Below are 18332 nucleotides of genomic sequence, written 5' to 3' on the forward strand. Positions count from 1 at the left end.
ATGAAACCATTCATTTTGAACAACAAAAAGCTTTTAATCAAGTTCGACAACTGCTTTTCCAACAAGCCTTACACAGAGCTCTAGGAACTCTAAATAGTTGTTTAAACACCGAGTTACATTTACGTACCATCAATACTAATATTGGTATGTTTGGAATGATGAAAGAAATAAAGGGTTAGTCTTTCTACTGCAGGCATTATTTTTCTTTCAAACAAAAATAAAGAATTAAGAAATACTCATGGTAACTATTCGAGCAGATGAAATTAGTAAACATTATTCATGAACGTATTGAGCAATATAATAGAGAAGTAAAGATTTTAAATTTCAGTACTGTACTCCAAGTAGGTGATAGCATTGCTCGTATTTGTGGTCTTGATGAAGTAATGACGGGGGAATTATTAGAATTTGAAGAAGGTATGATAGGCATTGCTCCGAATTTGGAATCAAATAATGTCCATGTTGTATTAATGGGTGACGGTTTGATGATACAAGAGGGTTGTTCTGTAAAAGCAACAGGAAGAATTGCTCAGATCCCGGTAAGTGAGGCTTCTTTGGGCCGTGTTATAAATGCTCTGGCTAAACCTATTGATGGTCGAGGTGAAATTTCAGCTTATGAATCCTGGTTAACTGAATCTCCCACCTCGGGTATTATTTAAAGATGTTTGTGATGTGATTCCGCCCGAGCCCTCTCTACCGATAACCCGCTATGGTGCTGACTCGACACGGATGAAGACTAGACCAATCACAAGAGCTCAAATTAAGAGATTTAAGGACAACGTGGGAGTATTTATACAGGGGGTAATCAATCTCAACAGAGCTTGTCCATACTTGAAGATACAAAGTCTATTCTAAGCATCCAAGTGGTGGAAGCCGATACGGACCCGGGTGACGGTTTTGGTACATTTTTGGAGTCCGGGAAGCATGAAATGGTTCCAATGCTTTATGGGTTCAATACATATGCCTAAGAGGTCATGGAATCAAGTTAAATCAGCCTCAAATGCAATGAAAAAGGGCTTGTACGGACAGCATCAACAATTTGGCCGAATTTGCTGTATTGCTTGCTGGCTTTACTGTATTTTACTGTATTAGCCTTTTCTTATTTTTCCAAGCATGGGCAACGTGTGGGACTTCATATTCAGCTTATTTGGCATCCTAAAAAGAATCTAGAAGCTGATTTGAAGCTCAAAGAGGTCAAAGATTGATCAAAGTCAACTTGATCAAAAAGGCTAGCATTTTTAGTTTCCTAATTTGCTGTTACTTTTTGTTTTAGGAAACTACCATTACTTTTTAGCTTTTATTTATTTATTTTCTGGAAAAATAACTTTAGGAAGGTTTTTATTTTATTCTTTCCATTGTAAATTAATTAATTCCTAATTTAATATAAAGGAATTAATTAATCAAACTTAGATTAGGAAAGGAAGTGTAGTTTCAACGAACTAGGTTTCTTTATGTGTGGTGGCTGGTTTTCTTTATGTTTTAGGGTTTTATTTCATGGCTTTATAGCCTATTTAAAGGCTTAGTTATCAATAAGAAAAAAACTTTGATTTGATTAAGAAAATACTTGTGAGATTAATTATCTCTTTGTTCTTTGAGAACACCTAAAACACCATTAGAGAATTGGTTGTTTTAGCTTGACTTATCAATAGGTTTTCCATCCCTTATTGTGGCGTCTACATTATACCAAGGTTTCTAACCACAGGTTGGTTAGGGGTTGAGGTCCATTCCATTAGAACTTGAACTTAATTAAGATCCGGGCTAATATAATACAGGTTTAGGAGCAGGTCGTCCTAGGTTCGTATCAGTTTGGTATATAAGCCTCTTCAAACAGGACTTATTGCTATTGATTCGATGATTCCTATAGGACATGGTCAGTAAGAATTAATTATTGGGGACAGACAAACCGGTAAAATAGCAGTACCCACAGATACAATTCTTAATCAACAAGGGCAAAATGTAATATGCGTTTATGTAGCTATTGGTCAAAAAGCATCTTTTATGGCTCAGGTGGTGACTGCTTTACAGGAAAGGGGAGCAATGAATTACACTATTATGGTAGCTGAAATGGCCGAATCTCCGGCTACATTACAATACCTCGCTCCTTATACAGGAGCTGCTTTAGCTGAATATTTTATGTATCGCGAACAATACACTTCAATTATTTATGATGATCTCTTCAAACAAGCACAGGCTTATCGCCAAATGTCTCTTTTATTACGCAAAATGCCGGGCCGAGAAGCTTATTCAGGAGATGTTTTTTATTTGCATTCACGCCTTTTGGAAAGAGCTACTAAATCAAGTTCTCATTTAGATGAAGGAAGTATGACTGCTTTAACAATAGTTGAGACTCAATTGGGAGATGTTTCGGCTTATATTCCTATTAATGTAATTTCCATTGCAGATGGACAAATATTCTTATCATTGATCTATTCAATGCCGGAATCAGACCTGCTATTAATGTGGGTATTTCTATATCCAGAGTACGGTCTGCAGCTCAAATTAAAGCCATGAAACAAGTAGCTGGAAAATCAAAATTGGAATTGGTGCAATTCACAGAATTAAAAGCCTTTGTACAATTTGCTTCTGATCTCGATAAAGCTACTCAGAATCAATTGGCAAGGGCCAATTTTTTTTTATATTTATTTTCCTTTCACTTTTATTATTCGGACGAAACAAATATGTGAAAGAATTTTCACATATTTTCTCAACATCTCTCTTCATTTTAGGCTAATAAAAATGTTCTTGCAGTAAGGATAAAGTTTTAAAAACACCAAAATGTCCCATTAAACCACCCCCATGACCTTCCCGAACCAACAATTCCCTAATGCTACAATTAGGCACACAAAGTTTGTTTTCCTTAAACAAATACCCCCAAAATATGTAAAATTTATTAAATCCATGTTTCAAACAGGTTCTAAATATTTCTCCAATGTCACTATCATGCTCGTAAAGTTCATTTAATTGTTCAAAACCAAGCAATCTAACATCTAAGGTAGAAAAGAGAACATACCTTCAGGATAATGCATCGGCAATCACATTTTCCTTACCTTTTTTTGTAGCGGATCACATATGGAAAGATCTCAATAAATTCAATCCACTTGGAATGCCTTCGTTTGAGCTTTCTTGGCCTTTAAAGTGCTTCAAAGATTCATGATCCGTATGAATCACAAATTCTTTTGGCATGAGATAATGCTGCCATGTTTCCAAAGCCCTAACCAAAGCATACATCTCCTTGTCATATGTCGGGTAGTTTAGTGCAGCTTCATTTAATTTCTCACTAAAGTAGGCTATAGGCCTTCCTTCTTGCATTAATACAGCTCCAACACCTACACCCAAAGCATCACGTTCAATTTTAAAAGTCTTAGAAAATTTTGGTAAAACAAATAAAGGTGCATTACATAATTTTTCTTTCAACAAATTAAAAGATTTCTCTTGTACTTCCCCCCATTTAAAGCCAACATTCTTCTTTACAACTTCATTCAAAGGTGCTGCGATGGTGTTAAAGTCCTTGACAAATCTTCGATAAAAACTTGCCAAACCATGAAAGCTCCTCACTTGAGTGATAGAGGTTGGTGTCGACCACTCCTTGATTGCTTTAACTTTAGATTGATCAACTTTGATTCCTGCAGTACTTACAACAAATCCTAGGAAAAAAACCTCATCTTTGCAAAAATCACACATGTTAGCAAACAACCTTTCCTTCCTAAGGATATTTAAAACTTGCCTATGATGGTCTACATGTTCATCTAAGTTTCGGCTATACACTAAAATGTCATCAAAGTACACAACCACAAATTTACCAATAAATGGACGCATAACATGATTCATAAGCCTCATAAAAGTACTAGGTGTATTAGTTAAACCAAAAGGCATGACTAGCCATTCATACAGCCCATATTTAGTCTTAAATGCAGTCTTCCATTCATCACCTTCTTTCATCCTAATCTGATGGTATCCACTCCTAAGATCAATTTTAGTAAACATGCAAGCACCATGCAATTCATCAAGCATATCATCTAATCTAGGAATTGGATGCCTATATTTAATGGTGATATTATTTATAGCCCTACAATCAACACACATTCTCCAAGAACCATCTTTTTTAGGAACTAATAAAACAGGAACAACACATGGACTCATACTCTCACGAATATAACCTTTATCAAGTAACTCACTTACCTGTTTTTGTAGTTCCTTTGTTTCTTTGGGATTGCTTCTATATGCAGGTATATTTGGTATGGTAGCCCCTCGAACAAAGTCAATTTTGGAATTTCATCCAGAAAGACATCTTCAAAATCTTGCAAAAGTGAAAGAATTGAACTTGGCAATTCAAGTTCTTTAAGGTTAGCTTGATCATTAAAATAATTATCTTTATAAAGCATGACCAGCAATGGTTTCTTACTCAAGATAGCTTTATTTACATCTCCAAAACTCAAATAAAATTTTTTATTCTTTCTTTCTTTTCTTTCTTTCCCTCTCTCTCTCTCGGCCACCACACAATTTCCATCACTCTCGGCTTTTCTCACACTCTTGGGTTTCTCTCCCCTTTTCACATCACTTTTGGTTTCTCTTGGTTTTTCCACTCAAGTTGGATCTTAGAACACTTACCTGGTTGGTCTTGCAAGGCTTGGACCCCTTGGATGGGTGCTGTTGCCATGGGGGCCATGCTAGCTCTCTCATTGAGTTGTTTGGCCACCCTCCTTTGTTGATTTGTATTTGATCTTTGTGCACCTCTTTAGAAGTTAATGCCTCAAGCTTGACCTTCTTACGTTTAAATCTAAAAAAAATACTATTCTTTCTTCCATAATGAATAGTATCTCTATGAAGTAAAATATGTCCCGCATGCATAGGCACAACATCATATAGAACCACATCCGCATATTTATCAATGCTGAATTTTACTTTGGCTTGTTTATTAAGTTTCATCTGACCAGTATCATTAAGTCATTGTAACCTATATGCTTCTGGATGTTTAATTGTTGTCTAGCCTGATTTATCTACCATAAGATTACTAATTACATTAGTACAACTCCCACTATCAATAATCATGCTACAAATCTTACCTTGGATCTCACATTGGGTGTGGAAGATGTTCTCTCTTTGAATCTCATCCTCATCTTTGTATGCAGCCAGCACTCTCCTAGAAACCAAGCTTAATTTAGCATGGGAAGCATTCAAATTTTTGACCTCACCTTCAAGCTCTTCCTCCTCCTCTTGCTCGATTTCATCACCACTCCCCTCACTTTCCAATTATAGCTCACCATCACCCTTTAACACCATGAATCTTCTATTCGGGCATTGGCTAGTGATGTGTCCTCATCCCTGGCACTTAAAACAAATAATTTCTCTTGTTCTTGAAGGTTTAGGATCAGATTTTACCTCATTTTTATATGCTTGGACAGATTCGGCTTTAAGCTCCTTTCTTGGCTGATTGGTGCTTTCTTCTCCCACCTTCGGCTTTGGCTTGCTTTCATAGATTGGATTGTTTCTCCAGCCACTTGGAATTAATGTTCTGCTTTTGGAAATTCCTCCAAACTATGAGCCTACACCCCTCCTCTTGAATTGATGCTCCAATTTAATAGCCACATGCAACATCTCCTCTAATTCCACATATTGTTGCAATTCTAGTTGGTTGGCTATCTCACGATTCAAACCACAAAGGAATCTTGCCATGGTTGCTTCTCTATCCCCATTCATGTTTAATCTCATCATAACCATCTCCATCTCCTTGTAATAATCCTCCACGGACCTACTTCCTTAAGATAGGGATTGAAGCCTTTGATGCAGCAACCTATGATAATGTGATGGTACGAACCGCTTCCTCATGGCTCCTTTCATTTGGCGCCATGTAGTGATCAAGTCATCACCAACTCTCCTTCGGGTGTTTTTCTCATTGGTCCACCATTGGAGTGCATAATAACCAAACTTCATTGCTAGCCACTTCACCTTCTTGGCCTCTGAATAATTATGACAATAAAAAATCATCTCCATTCTTTCCTCCCATTCCAAATATGCTTCCGGATCACTTTTTCCCATGAAAGGTGGAATGTTTACCTTGATATTCCCTAGATCATCATCTTCATTCCTCGCTGGTCTCCCATAGATTTTCCTTTCTTGAGGTTCAAAAATTTCATCAAACCCCTCATCCAAGTCATCTCCAAAGTTACTTCCCCCAAATTCCTCTATTGGTCTCCCTCGGTCTCCTTGACCTCGACCTCGACCTCCATGAGCATCCAACCTTATATTCGGCCCTCTCTGTGATGTTTCTATCATTTCCATCCTTTGATCTATGTTATCAAATCGGGCATTCATCCGCTACAATTGCTTCAATATAGCCCTCATGTCCATTTACTCACCACTCCCCGAAGCTCGGGAACCACCATAGAATCCTACGGACTCTTCTTCATTAATTCTTAAAGGTGGATCTCCTCTTCTCACCCTTAAATCTGCCATGTTAGTATGAATAATAGAAAAATAAAATAAGATCTCACCAAATTCACTCCCTCACGTGTTTCACTCAAACAAGGTCTTGACACTCGTGTTTCCACACTAGTTTCGGCTTTTATCCTTATTTAAGCTCACACACTCTTGCCTTTTTCCACTCGATGAATTATCTTGAAGTTCTAATTAAAACATCCAAAAAAAAGCAATTAGATCACAAGTATGTTTTAATTAAACTTATCAACAAAATAGTAGAAAAAAAATGAGTAATACCGAATGAATTAACAAATCCTAGTTTATGGCTTTTCTAGGCAAAATAAGGCAAATTAATGAGAAAATTTTGGAATTTTTAAGAACTGGACCAGATGGTAAGAAATTAAGGATTCAAGAATAAAATTTAGGAAAAATAATTTCAAACATGAACAAGAATCAAATCGAACAAAAATATAGAATAGTGCTGGTTGTTGTCCTTGTAATTCAAGTTTTGTATCAAATCTTTCAACTAATTTTAGTCCAAATAATTTGAACACCCAAAATTCAAATATTCAGCAACAGAAATAATTCTCCAGCAACTCCAAATATTGAATAAATAATCAACAAAACAGCAGCTCCAATAATTTCCAGCAAACAAATCAAACTCCAACAAACCGATTTTTTTTTTTATTCGGCCTTTTTTCTTCTTTTTTTTTTTTTCAACTCACAGGACATAAAACAATTGCAGTAACAAGAATCAAAACCAAAATTTCAATTCCAACACCAAATAATAACCAAACCTGTGACCTCCTAAACAAAATACGAGTTGTCTAGTTTTTTTTTTTTTTTAATATCTGTTCGGGTTTTTTTTTTTTTTTGAATATACGAATGTAAATATTTAAGAAAAAAGTAGTAAATAAAAATCAACAAAAACCATAATAGGAATAATGATGAAAAACAACCACCAAACTAGGAAACAAAAATATGATAAAACTAGTGATGGAATTTGGTGTAGGTTTATGTTGTTGTACCCTAGAGTACAATCATTCAAGGTGTTAGTCAAGAATGATTGTTGTTGGTTCTTGGTTCTTGATTTTGTTTTTTTTTTTTTGGGTTTGTTAAGGTTTTGTTTCTGGTTTTAATGGAGGTTTAGGGTTCTTGGGAAGGTTGTTAGCTTTTGGGAAGAAGAAGAAACCAAAATGTAGTAGTAACTCTAATCAATGTGTTGGGCATGCAAGAAACCTTCTTTAATGGGCAGTTCAGCTTGTCTAAGGCATTTGAATTTGAAAACCAGCTCCATTTGACTTGAAAATTGGAGGGAAGGCTTTTTGAATATTAAAATATGCTCTAGCCGAAAACCAGATAAAACAAAGTCCATTTACCCATACAAAAGTAATCAAACCCGAGGCAGTTTTGCCCAGTTTTCTGGGCAACAAAACTGCACAAGGGTCAGATTGTTTTGGGCTTAACTCCGCCTTCCCAGCTCCAAATTGGGCCATTCTTTTTGTTGCTACTTCCTCTACATATCTAGTTTATGATATCCAAAATTTAGATCCAAATCCCAAACCTTCTTCAAACGGCATCCAAGGAAGTGGACTTATGTTGCTGGAAATACAATTCCAGCAACCAGACAAAAAGCCCCTAAGCTTAGTTAATGAGCTTAGGGCATTAAAAAAAGGATATTGTTCTTAAACATTACAAGATAAAATAAAATTCATAAACATAAATAATGTTTGTTCTTTGATGTTGCAAAATAAAGAGTGCAAGTGTAACCGAACTACCTTGCACATTGTGGCAAGATCACCACATTTCAACACTCCTCCTTGGTGTTCTTGCTTGAAATATTTAGAAGCTTCCTCAAGGTCTCAAATCTTGCTTGTGGAAGTGGCTTGGTGAAGAAATCTGCAAGGTTATCTTCGGTCTTGATATATTCCAAGCTAACTTCTCCATTTTCTTCAAACTCCCTCAAAGAGTGATACTTCACCGGTATGTGTTTTGTCCTTCCATGTTGAACGGGGTTCTTGGCTATTGATATGGCTAAAGTGTTATCACATTTGATGATGGTTGAACCCTCTTGAGGATAACCAAGGTCCTCCAATAATTTCCTAAGCCAAATGCATTGATTTGCACATGAAGAGCAAGCAATGTACTCGGCTTCGGCGGTGCTTTGAGCGGTTGTTGCTTGCTTCTTTGCATTCCATGAGAATGGTCCACTACCAACTGAGAAAAGATACCCTGAAGTGCTCTTCATATCATCCAAGCATCCAGCCCAATCACTATCCGAGTAGGCCATTAATTTCATCATATCTTGCCTATCATACCAAACTCCAAAGTCTTGTGTTCCTTTTAAGTATCTAAGAATTCTTTTAGCACCTACAAAATGGTTTTGGGATGGTGCCTGCATATATCTAGACAAAACACATGTGGCATGCATAATATCTGGTCTTGATGAACATACATAGAGCAAACTTCCTATCATGCTTCTATATAGGGTCGGGTTTACCTTTGGTGTGCCATCCTCCTTCTTGTATTTGTCTCCTTGTCTCATTGGTGTTGACATTGGCTTGCATTCATCAAGGTTGAACTTTCTCAAAAGATCTTTGATATATTTCTCTTGTGATATGAAAATACCCCTAGAGCATTGCATCACTTCCACTCCAAGGAAGTAATTCATTTCACCAAGGCTTGACATGTCAAACTCCTTTTCAAGTTCATTTTTCAAAACTTCCACATTCTTTTCATTTTCACCCGTGACCAACAAATCATCCACATAGAGTGAGATAACAATCATGCCTTCTTCATTCCTTATGTATAGTGTTGGCTCATTTGGACTCCTCCTAAAGCCTTGATAGGTCAAGTAACCATCAATCTTGCCATACCAAGCCCTAGGTGCTTGCTTTAACCCATAAAGTGCCTTGTGTAGAAGGTAGACTTTGTCCTCATGTCCTTGAACAATGAAGCCCTCAGGTTGCTTGACATAAACCTCCTCTTGAAGCACACAATTCAAGAAAGTCGACTTTACATCAAGGTGGTACACCTTCCATGACATTGAGGCCGAGATCGATAAGATGAGCCTTATGGTCTCCATTCTTGCAACCGGTGCAAATGTCTCTCCATAATCTACACCCGCTTGTTGTGCATAGCCTTTTGCCACAAGCCTTGCCTTGTGCTTGCATATTGTTCCATCCGGGTTGAACTTGGTCCTAAAGATCCACTTTACACCAATTGGTTTATTGTTTTTAGGTTTAGAAACCAAAGACCAAGTTTCATTCTTTTCTATCATATTCATTTCGGTTTGCATGGCCTCCATCCACTCTTTCTTTTGCATAGCTTCCTGAGCATTGGTAGGATCACTCAAGGTAACATTGCACCTTTCATATATTTCGCACAATGCCCTTTCTCCTCTAACTCCATCTTCAATCTCCAATTCGGCTCCAATGGTCTCAAGTGCATCCTCCTCATCATCTTCATTTTCTTCATTGTCATTGTCATTGGTTACTTCTTCTTCATCATCCAACCGAGCATTATCTTCATAGACAAGAAGCTCCTCCTTTATCCAATCCCAAACAGCATCTTCAAAAATCCTCACATCCCTTGTTACCACAAGTTTCTTGGTTTCCAAGTTGAAAATACTAAAACCTTTGGTAACCTCACTAAAGCCGACCAAGATGCCCACATTTGCCCTTTTGTCAAGCTTGTTTCTCATGTGTGGATGAACATGAAGAAAACACACACTTCCAAAGATTTTTATGTTGTACAAAGATGGTTTTTCTCCATACCATATCTCATAGGGTGTCTTGGACTCATTGGCTTTGGTGTATGCTCGGTTTTGGATGTAGCTAGCCATGTATATGGCTTCGGCCCAAAACTTCTTTGGCATGTTCTTCTCATGTATCATGCACCTTGTCATCTCCATCAAGGTCCTATTTTTCCTCTCACAAATACCATTTTGTTGTGGTGTGTATGGTGTTGTGAATTGATGCACCATTCCATTTTCTTTGCAAAAATCCTCCATAGCCAAGCTTGTATATTCTCCACCATTTTCGGTTCTCAAGCACTTCATCTTTGCATTGCTTTGGGTTTCCACCATCTTCTTGAATTCCATGAACTTCTCAAGAACTTGTGACTTGGTTGTTAGAAAATATACCCAACACATCCTTGAGTAGTCATCAATGAAGGTTAGAAAGTACTTACATCCTCCAATTGATGACAAACTCATCGGTCCATACACATCCGAATGGACTAGCTCAAGCTTCTTCTTAGCTCTCCATGAACCGGCTTTAGGGAATGGAAGCCGTGTGGATTTCCCTAGTTGGCATACATCACATAGGCTTTCATCTCCTAAATCTTTGGCATGTCCTTCACAATGGCATTGGTGTTTTTCATGGCACTATAGCCAGATTGCCCAAGCCTTTTATGCCAAAGTTGAGAAATAGACTCCACTTTGGTTTTTAAGGCTTGTTCATTCTTAACTAGGTCCAATCTATACCTTTTGTCTTCAATGTTACCTTAAACAACTCATTACCACAAGCATCATATATGATACATTCATCTTTTGCAAAATTTAACGCAAAGCCTCTTTCTACCAATTGTGCTACACTAAGCAAGTTTTCACATAAACTAGGAACATATAGCACATCTTTTATCATTTTGGTACCTTCCTTGGTGTTCAAGCACACATCTCCTTTGCCTTCTACTTTCATGAACTGGCCATCACCAATCTTCACTTTGGTTTTGTAGTTTCGGTCAAGCTCCATAAACATACTTGTGGCTTTAAGGCATGTGGCCACAAATAGGTTCTCGGCTTCTTCATTAACCACATTGGCTTATTGTCTCCTTTGCTTGCAAACTTTGGCAATGTTGCCTTTTCCTCCACATCTTTCACAAGATGCATCCGGCCTCCAAAAACACTTGGATGGTGGATGTCCAAGCTTCTTGCAATGAGGGCAAAGTGGATGCCCTCCTCGGTTTTGATGGCTTTGTTGTTGTTGCTGTTGATTCCATCCACTTTTGTTGTTGTTTGTGTTGTTGTTGGTTGTAAAACCGGTTTGGTTGGTGTTGTTGCTCTTCCTTCCTTTATTCTTCTTTTTGTTGCCGTGGCCACCATAGAATGCACTCTCTATGGTCTCCTCCTTTCTAATGGCTCTCCTTTGTTCGGTTGCTTGAAGAGCATTGATGAGCTCACTCAAGGTTATTTCACTAAGATTTCTAGATTCTTCAAGGGAGGAAATCTTAGCTTCAAACTTTTCGGGTAAGCTCACCAATACTTTCTCTACTACCCTTTGATCGGTCAATTGCTCACCAAGGACCCGAATTTGATTTACCACTTTGAGCATCCTTTCCATGAAATCCTTGACAAGCTCATTCTCCTTCATCTTCAAGGTCTCAAACTCTCTTCTTAGGTTTAAAACTTGCATTTGTTGAGTTCTAGTATTTCCATGGAACTCCTCTTGAAGCTTTATCCAAACCTCTCTAATACTTGTGCATAACATTATCCTTGTAGAAATAGAATCACTCACGGAGGAGTGCAAGGCAGTGAGGGCCTTGAACCCCTTGGCAACTTCGGCCTCATGTGCATTTCTTTGTGCTTGGGTTGCATTAGCTCTCAACTCTTCCACTACATAACCTTCTTCTATGACTTCCCATAAACTAAAGGCTTGAAGGTAGGCTTTCATTTTTATACTCCAAATGGAATAGTTTTGGCTCTCAAACTCAGGTGGTGTTGGGGTTGCAAAGGATTGTGAGGCCATTTGAAAAAATGATTTTTGAAAAGTTTTGAAAAATGGACACAAGAACAAGCTCTCGGGTGGTGGTGTTTTGGTGAGTTTCAACTAGTCTTTTTGGGAGGTTTTGGTTTCGGTTGGAAGGCTTTAGGTGGGGGATCCTCTCACAAATAAAATGGTCTGGGTTGAAAGCTCACAAGGTCCTAAGAAATTACACTATGCTCTGATACCATGATGGAATTTGCTGTAGGTTTATGTTGTTGCATTCTTGGTTCTTGATTTTGTTTTTTTTTTTTTTTTTTTTGGGTTTGTTAAGGTTTTTTTTCTGGTTTTAATGGAGGTGTATGGCTCTTGAGAAGGTTGTTAGCTTTTGGGAAGAAGAAGAAACCAAAATGTAGTAGTTGAGAAAGCGAGAGCCAAAAATGTTCTTTTTCAAAATCTGTTTTTTTGAATATTTTCTTTCTCAACGTTTTTCATTACAATTTTCATACTTTTAAATACATCAAAAAGACAATAAGGCATGCTTCCATATTGATCAATAAATACAAAAGCATTAAAAGTAACCAACCAAGCCAAACTACCTCAACTAACTCTAATCAATGTGCTGGGCATGCAAGAAACCTTCTTTAATGGGCAGTTCAGCTTGTCTAAGGCATTTGAATTTGAAAACCAGCTCCATTTGACTTGAAAATTGGAGGGAAGACTTTTTGAATATTAGACTATGTTATAGCCAAAAATCAGATAAAACAAAGTCCATTTACCCATTCAAAAGTAATCAAACCCGAGGCAGTTTTGCCCAGTTTTCTGGGCAACAAAACTGCACAAGGGTCAGATTGTTTTGGGCTTAACTCAGCCTTCCTATCTCCAAATCAGAACATTCTTTTTGTTGCTGCTTCCTCTGCATATCTAGTTTATGATATCTAGAATTCAGATCCAAATCCCAAACCTTCTTCAAACGGCATCCAAGGAAGTGGACTTATGTTGCTGGAAATACAATTCCAGCAATTAGACAAAAAGCCCCTAAGCTTAGTTAATGAGCTTAGGGCATTACAAAAAGGATATTGTTCTTAAACATTACAAGATAAAATAAAATGCATAAACATAAATAATGTTTGGTCTTTGATGTTGCAAAATAAAGAGTGCAAGTGTAACCGAACTACCTTGCACATTGTGGCAAGATCACCACATTTCAACAACTAGGAGATCCTAATTCAACTAGGAATGAATTTTTTTTTTTTTTTAAATATGCAAAACGTGTATGATGATAGAAACAACCTTAACCTAATGCTAAAATTGCAGATTAACCCAAAGAACAAATAAAGCAAATAAAATTTGGCTTTAATACCAAATGATACGAACCTAGGATGACCTGCGCCTAAACCCATATTATATTAGCCCGGATCTAATTATGTTCAAGTTCTAATGGTCACCTTGACCCATAAACAACCTATGATTAGAACCTTGGTAGATAATAAAGACACCACAATAGGTGATGGAAGGCCTATTGATAAGTCAAACTAAAACACTCATTCACTAATGGTGTTTTAGGTGTTCAAAAGAACAAAGAGAATTCAATCTCAAAAATAATTTTTTGTATGAATAAAGTACTGAATGTTATTGATAAAACTAGCCCTTAAATAGCCTAAAAAGTTACAAAATAAAACCCTCAGTAACTAGGTAAAATCGGCCACTAAAAGAAAAGGAAACAAATTGGCCGAATTTTACACTAATTTCCTAAACTAATTTGTATTAATTAATTCCTTTATTTTGAATAAGGAATTAATTCATTTACAATGAAAAAATAATAAGATAATAACTTTCGTAAGTTGATTTGTTCAGCCAATAAATAAATGAAAACAAAACAAAAAGTCAAACGCAAATTAGGTTCATGTTGTCAAAGAGTTGAACAATGAAAACAAAGGGTGTGTGCTTGATCAAATTGATCAGGTCATGTAGGAACAAAGTTCAAGTCTACCGGTCTATTAGGATGCCTGCATACATCACTGCACTTCCGCTTGACACATATCGTAATGCTAAAAGGCTCGTCTCGCCATGACCTTCTCTTGAATTCTCAAAACTTTTGTCGCTCCACCCCCGCAGGGCAGAAAACCCATCGTTGTTTTGGCTGTGCTATCGGAAGCTTTGGGGATGTTAGAATAGGAGAGCACTCATCTTGGGGTGGGCTTACTACTTAGATGCTTTCTTTTCAACACTTATTCGCTCCGCACTTGGCTACCCAGTGTTTACTGTGGGCACGATAACTGGTACACCAGAGTTGCATCCTTCCCGCTCCTCTTGTACGAAGGAAAGGTCCTCTCAATGCTCTAACACCCACATCGGATATGGATTGAACTGTCTCACAACATTTTGAACCCAGCTCACATACCATTTTAGTGGGCGAATAGCCCAACCTTTGGAATATACTACAGTCCTAGGTGGCGAAGTGTCGCCATAAAGGTGCCAAACTTTCTCATTGATGTGAGCTATTGGGGCAGATCAGCTTGTTATCCCTAAAGTAACTTTTATCTGTTGAGCAACGGCCCTTCCATTTAGCACCATCGAATCACTAGGCCAAATTTCGTCCCTGCTCAATGGGTGGGCCTTGCAGTCAAGCTCCTTTCTACCTTTATGCTCGAGGGCCAATCTCCATCTGGCCCGAGGAAACCTTTGCATGCCTCCTTTAACTTTTGGGAGGCTTGTGCCCCATAGAAACTATCTACTTGAGACTATCCGTTGGCCTATAGGTCCTGACACAAGGTTAGGTCTAGCTTTTCCAGAATGGTATCTCACTGATGGCTCGGGCCCTCCCAGAAGGAGGCCATCTTTGCCCTCCACCTAAGCTGCACAGGAAAGGCCCAAAGCCAATCCCAGGGAATAGTGAAGCTTCATAGGTTCTTTCTGTGCAGGTGCAGGTAGTCCACATCTTCACAGACATGTCTATTTCATCGAGCCTCTCTCCGAGACAGTGCCCAGATCATTACGCGACAAGGAAATTTCACTACCTTAGGACCGTTATAGTTATGCCCGCCATTCATTGAGGCTTTGGTCGCTAACTCCCCTATCTGCAGGTCACTAACTTCCTTGACCTTCTAGCACTGGTAGGCATCAGCCCCAATTCATGGTCTTATGACTTTGCAAAGACCTGTGTTTTTGGTAAATAGTCACCCGGGCCTGGTCACTGCGACCCCCTTTGTGAGGAGGCACCCCTTCTCCCGAAGTTACGTGGCTATTTTACTGAGTTCCTTAGAGAGAGTTGTCTTGCATCGCTAGGTATACTCTACCTACCCAATTGTGTCGATTTTGGGTATAGGTGCCCTTTTGTTGAAGGTCATTTAAGCTTTTCCTTGGAGTATGGCATGGGTTACTTCAGCGCCGTCGTGCCTGTTACTCGAACATTGGCTCAGGGCATTTTCTCTACCCTTTCTTACCCTAAAAAAGTAGTGGTACCTTGCATCCTTGAACCGATAACCATCTTTTGGCTAACCTAGCCTCCTCTATCCTTTGAGACCAACGAGGGGTAGTATAGGAATATTCACCTGTTGTCCATCGACTACGCCTTTCGGCATGATCTTAGGCCCTGACTCACCCTCCGTAGATGAACCTTGCAGAGGAACCTTTATATTTTTGGGGCATTGGATTCTCAGTAATGTTTGTGTTACTCAAGTTGACATTTTAGTTTCTGCTTCATCTACCATTGCTCATGCAAGTGATTCCTTCTAAGCGGAACAATCCCCAATCGATGCATGTTTACATCTCATAGCTTCGGTAGATTGCTTATCTCCGTTCATCTTCAGTGCAAGATTGCTCGATCAGTGAGCTATTACACACTCTTTCAAGGGTGGCTGCTTCTAGACAAATCTCCTGGCTATCTCTACACCCCTACCTCCTTTATCACTGAGCAGTCATTTAGGGGCCTTAGCTGGTGATGCGGGTTGTTTCCTTCTCGACAATGAAGCTTATCCCCCATCATCTCAGTGGCCAACCTTGACCCCTGTTATTTTGAGGCCATATCTAGTATTCAGAGTTTGCCTCGATTTGGCACCGCTCTCGCGGCTCGCACCGAAACAGTGCTTTACCCCTAGATGTCCAATCAACTGCTGTGCCTCAACTTATTTTGGGGAGAACCAGCTAGCTCTAGGTTCGAGTGGCATTTCACCCCTAACAACCACTCATCCGTTAATTCTTCAACATTAGTAGGTTCAGACCTCCACTTAGTTTCACCTCAGTTTCATCCTAGTCATGGATAGATCACCTAGGTTCGAGTTCATAAGTAATGACAATTTACCTATGAAGACTCGCTTTTGCTACGGCTCTGGTGGGTTCCTTTAACCAAGCCACTGCCTATAAGTCACCGACTCATTCTTCAATAGGTGCATAGTTAAAGCCTTGGTCTCCTCCTACTGCTTGGGAGCTTACGATTTCATGATCTATTTCACTCCCTGATGGGGGTTTTTTTCACCTTTCCCTCATGGTACTACTTCACTATCGGTCACCCAGGAGTATTTAGCCTTCCAAGGTGATCTTTGCTGATTCACACGGGATTCCACGTGTCCCATGCTACTCAGGTCAGAGTGTAACCTAGTGATATTTTTGGCTGCTAGACTCTCTCCATCTAGGGTGCAGCACTCCACCGCTTCGCTTAGCAACACGACCCTTGTATTGCTCTCCCACAGCCCATTTTCACGGTTTAGGCTGCTCTCATTTCGCTCGCCGTTACTACTAGAATTGCTTTCACTTTCTTTTCCTCTAGCTACTAAGATGTTTCAGTTCACCAGGTTGTCTCTTGCCTGCCCATGGATTCAGCAGCAGTTCGAAAGGTTGACCTATCCAGTCCTGATCTATGCTTATTTTCAACTCCCTGAAGCATTTCGTCGTTGATTACACCCTTCCTCGTCTCTGGGTGCCTATCCACCGTAAGCCTTTCCTCGTTTGAACCTCCCACTTAACTTTAAGGCTATGCCATCCCCTAAGGTGCTGCTAAATGGGATGATCTTATTAATGTCCTTGAATGCCAAATCGTAGCGTAGATCGAACTACCGGATCTAAAAAATTGGGTGCTGTCATATAGCTTTATATCGGCTAAGTTCACGAGTTGGAGATAAGCAGACTCGAACCACTGACATCCACCATAGGGTAAACCATCGTCTCTTAGGCCCTCGACTGATTCTATCATATAGGCCAACGATAGACAATAACTTCCCCCGAAGAAAGCTTACAACTTTCATCGTACTGTGCTCTCCAAAGAGCAACTCTTCTTAAAATCTGAAAAGATACTGAGTTGGAATCCCATTCTAACTAAGGATTCTTGTGGTTCTAAAGGATCTAGCTACAGGAGAACCAGGAATAGAGAGCTTTCCCCCATTTTCCACCCAACTCTTTGGTCTTAAGAATGCTGGTTTTAATAATGAGTGATTGCCCTTCTCTGACCCTTACTGCCTAACCTGAATGTGGATAGCTACTGTGTTCCACTTATTGAACAGGGTTCTATGGTCGATCTGCAACCCCTGGATGCCGAAGGCATCCTTAGGGTGATCTCGTAGTTCTTATGAGGTGGAGATGATCAGGTTGGTCCATGGATTCTCCTTCCTTTTGCCGCATTTCGCTCAAAGGGTTGAAGAGAGATAGTGCATAAAGCTGTTCGCAAGGGCCAACTTGATCCTCTTCCCCAAGGATCCCAGATGAGGGAACCCTGGGAGAGCCGCCAACTCCAACTATCGTCCATGCACGATCCATACTAGATCTAACAAACTGCCCATCCTACTTCCTATACGTTCTTGATAGCCCATCTTTGTCTCAGTAGAGTCTTAAAGTGGCATGTTTTGGTCCTCTTCCTCATTACTTATAAAAGCTGTTCAGGTATAAGATGCTATCATTACCGCATGGATAACTAGACATCCAACCTATAATTGCAACGACCCAATTGCAATAGCGGAGCTCTACCAACTGAGCTATAACCTCCCGAGCAAAGTGGAGCATGCATGAAGGTGTCAAATGCTTCTTCTATTCTTTTCTTTGGTACAGCTGGGCCATCTTGGACTTGAACCAGAGACCTTGCCCATGAAGTAAATCATCGCACCTACGGTCTAACCAATTGGGAGAAAATCAATAAATTCCTTTTTGGGAGCGATTCATCTTTCCCAAATGCAGCATACAACTTTTCTTTGTACTACACTTTCCAAGTGTGCTTGTTCCTCCCTT

The 18332-nt window shown here is 39.2% G+C and overlaps 1 pseudogene; it reads left to right on the forward strand.

The window, feature by feature from the left end:
• Positions 1–238: 238 nt before the first annotated feature.
• On the forward strand, positions 239–17546 carry LOC125420236 (ATP synthase subunit alpha, chloroplastic-like; annotated as a pseudogene).
• Positions 17547–18332: the final 786 nt, after the last annotated feature.

Source organism: Ziziphus jujuba, chromosome 5, assembly GCF_031755915.1.
Source record: "Ziziphus jujuba cultivar Dongzao chromosome 5, ASM3175591v1".
NCBI classification, from domain to species: domain Eukaryota; kingdom Viridiplantae; phylum Streptophyta; class Magnoliopsida; order Rosales; family Rhamnaceae; genus Ziziphus; species Ziziphus jujuba.